Genomic DNA, 3702 nt, shown 5'->3' on the forward strand with positions numbered 1-3702 from the left:
ATTCTTCCCTGTGCTTTGGCTTCTCTGCGCTCCAGTGCAATTTTCAGAGTCTCTTCTGACATCCATTTTGGTCTTTTCTTAATTTTTCTAGTGTCCATATATAGAGAGAACACAACTCTGTCGCACTCCTTTCCCAATTCCAAATCAAGCAGTGCTCCCCTGCTCTGTTCACACAACAGTCTCCTGGTCCATGGATAAGTTCCACAATCAAGTGCTCTGGGATTCCAGTTCTTCTCAATGTCATTCACAACTTGTTATGATCCACACAGTCAAATGCCTTTACATAGTCAATAAATCACAAATAGACATTCTTCTGGTATTCTTTACTTTCAGCCAGGATCCATTTGACACCAGCAATGATATCCCTAGTGCCACGGCCCCTTCTAAATCCTGCTTAAACTTCTGCATTTCCCTATGTATGTACTCTTTCCATACCTATTGTATACTTTGCAAGTTCTCTGAGAGACTGGACTCTATGAGAAAGAGTATGGCATCAGGATTGGAAGAAGACTCATCAACAACCTGTGTTATTGAGATGAGACAACCTTGCTTGCTGAAAGTAAGGAGGACTTGAACCACTTGTTACAAAAAAATCAAGGAATGCAGCCTTCGGTATGAATTGCATCTCAGTGTCAGGAAAACAAGATTCTTACTACTGGAACTTTAGGCAGCATCATGATGGATGGAGAGGAGATTGAAACTGTCAACAGCTTTATCTTGCTAGGTTTCACAGTTAACACCCTTGGTACCAGCAGTCAGGGAAAACGGAGATACATTGCACTGGAAAAATCTGCAATTAGGAACCTTTTCAAATTGTTGAGGAGTAATGATGTCAGTTTGAGGACTAAGATGTGTCTGATTCAAGCCATCGTATTTCCAATTACTTTCTATGCATCTGAGAGTTGGATAATAAGGATGACGGAAAAAGAGTTGACATCTTTGAGCTGTGGTGTTGGAGAAGAGCACTGAACATTCCATGGACGGTCAAGAGGACAAACAGATATATCTTGGAGAGGATGCAGCCAGAGTGCTCATGGGAGTAAAGGCTTCACCTCACATACTTTGGGCATGTTGATAAAAGGTGCTAGTCCTTGGTTGCTGAGATGCACGATGCTGAAAAGGGTGGAGCGTCATCAAAAGAGAGGAAGACCCTCAACTAGGGGGATTGACACGGTGACTACTGCAATGGGCTCTTGTGTGTCTAGAAGTGTGAGGACGGTGCAGGACAGGACAAGGTTCAGCTCTTTTGGGCAGAGTTGCTCTGATCTGTACTCAGCTCAATGGCACATAACAACAACAACAACAGTGTCCACACTTTTGGAATTCCTACTCTCTGTTGTCCAGTGGACACACCTGCTATGTTTTGAGCCAGTGAGAGATACAGTGGAAATGAAAAGCATGATTACAGACTTTCTATGCAATGGTACCCACTTAAGAAATCTCAGATGCCTGGTTGGCATAACATTCTGTGCAAAGATCCACTATATGGTTCCTGCAGACAGCACAGTTATCAACCACAATATTTCAGGACCACAGAGCTACATTTTTTCACTTCAAAGTGCTTGTTGTCCTCATTGTTGTTGGTGCCACTTGGGGTATATACATCCATAGCTGCTGCCATTTTGGAAACACACAGGTTTATACTTTGAAAATTTTTATAGCAATTTTCTATTGCACATTGCCTAGTGTATGGCATTACTATGGAGAATATATTGAAAACAATTGAGACAGTTCATTAGTCTTTGGGTAATCACTATTAAATTATTATTGCTAATTTTGCCATTTTATTTTTTATTCCTTTTGCTTAAATTCTGCTAAATAATCACAGTAAATAATCTACATAATGGGCCTTTAGGATCATGGACTTCTATAGCTCTTATAACCTTTAACTGAGTTTCTCTTGTTTTGTTCTCATTGCCAGGACTTGCTAGTTTTTACATTTTACTGGGCAAGTGTACTTAATTGCTTTCCCTGTCACAAAATACTTTTTATAATTTGAAGAGTTTAATATTTTCTGCCATGGAAAACCAACTCAAGTGTGTTCTTATTTTGTGTTGAATAAATTAATAGACACTTAAATGAAGTAAATTTAAATGTACTTAAGTACAATTTTTTTGACCATCTAAATACTTTCACAATTTGCTTTCCATGTGCAGTTGGTTGAATAAGTAGAGCAGTAGAGTTTTAAAGTGAGCAAGAAGGCCATTTATTTAAAAGTAACAAAGCTTATTGTTTTCCATTATAGCATTAGTATCTTCCTGTTACTCCAAATTTAAGTAATTAAACTGAAGAAAGAGTCAGTTTTACCCAAGAAATCTGGAGGACAACCACCTGACCAACTGACTTGAAGATATCTATATTTGTTCCCATTCCAAAAAAAAGGTGACCCAACAGAAATTATTGAACAATATCATTGATACCACATGCAAGCAAGATTCTGCTGAAGATTATCCAAAAAATGAGTGGAACAGCACATCAACAGAGAACTGCTTGAAGAGCAGGCTGGGTTTAGAAGAGGCCGTGACGCTAGAGAGAAGAGGCTGTGACACTAGAGATATAATAGCTAATGTCAAATGGATCTTGGCTAAAAGCAGAGAAGACCAGAGGAATGTCTATCTGTGTTTCATTGGTTATGCGTGGATCTGGGAATCCCAGAACACTTGATCTTTTTTGATTTTTTTTAGAACACTTGATCTTGCTTATGCAAAACCTATACTTGGACCAGGAGGCAGTCATCAACACAGAGAAAGGGAAAACTGCATGCTTCACAATTGGGAAGGGTATACACCAGGGATGTATCCTATCTCCATACCTTTTCAGAAAAGATTATCCTGGAGGCTGGGGTCCATGAGGAGAGATGTGGCATCAGGATTGGAGGAAGACTCATCATCAATCTGCTTTGTACAGACGTTGAAACTGAGGAGGGCCTGAAGTGCTTGCTGCAGAAGGTCAATTACTACAGCCTTCAATGTGTATTGAGGATCAACATCAAGGAAAGAAAAATTCTCACCACTGGGAAGCATTATGATAGATGGTGAAGAGATTGAGATTATTAACAGCTTTAGATTGCTTGGCTCCACAATCAACTCTTGGTACCAGCAGCCAGTAAATACAAAGACGAATTGCATTGGAAAGTCTGTTGTCAGAGACCTCTCCAAACTAATTATGTCAGTCTAGAGACTAAGGTATGCCTGATCCAGGTCATAGTCTGCAATTACTTGCTATGCATCAGAAAGCTGGACAATGACGAGGGATGCTAGAAAGAGAATTGATGCCTCTGAGCTGTGATGCTGGAGAAGAGTATTTAATATACAATGGACTGCTAGAAGAACAAACAGGTTCGTGCTAGAGAGAGTGAGACCAGGCTGCTCCTTGGAGGCAAGCATTCTGATTCTTCGTCTGACATACTGCAAACATGTTGCAAGGAAAGACCCATCTTTGAAGAGGGCCGTCACGTTTGGGAGGGTGGATGAGGACCCTCGATGAGACGGATTTATTCAGTGACTGGTGTAATGGAGATAGGTGTGTGAGAAACAATAAGATTGGCATATGATAGAGCAAGGTTTAAGACTGTTGTACATAGGGTCACTACGAGTCACAGGTGACTCGATGGCACATAACAACAACAACAACAACAACAACGAAACACAAACAACTCTAAGGAGTTGGTAAAATTTTTTTTATTTTTTTAATAATTAAATT

At 39.9% G+C, this 3702-nt stretch overlaps 1 protein-coding gene and 1 pseudogene across 1 annotated transcript in view; one reads left to right on the top strand and one right to left on the bottom strand.

Moving 5' to 3' along the window:
• EFHC2 (EF-hand domain (C-terminal) containing 2) overlaps nucleotides 1-3702 on the top strand; it is a 386962-nt gene that overhangs the window by 314698 nt on the left and 68562 nt on the right. The window lies entirely within an intron of this gene.
• On the bottom strand, nucleotides 1273-1627 carry LOC102865665 (annotated as a pseudogene).

Source organism: Elephantulus edwardii, unplaced genomic scaffold (genome assembly GCF_000299155.1).
Source record: "Elephantulus edwardii isolate Elephantulus edwardi_28Jun2011 unplaced genomic scaffold, EleEdw1.0 scaffold00365, whole genome shotgun sequence".
Classification (NCBI taxonomy): Eukaryota; Metazoa; Chordata; class Mammalia; order Macroscelidea; family Macroscelididae; genus Elephantulus; species Elephantulus edwardii.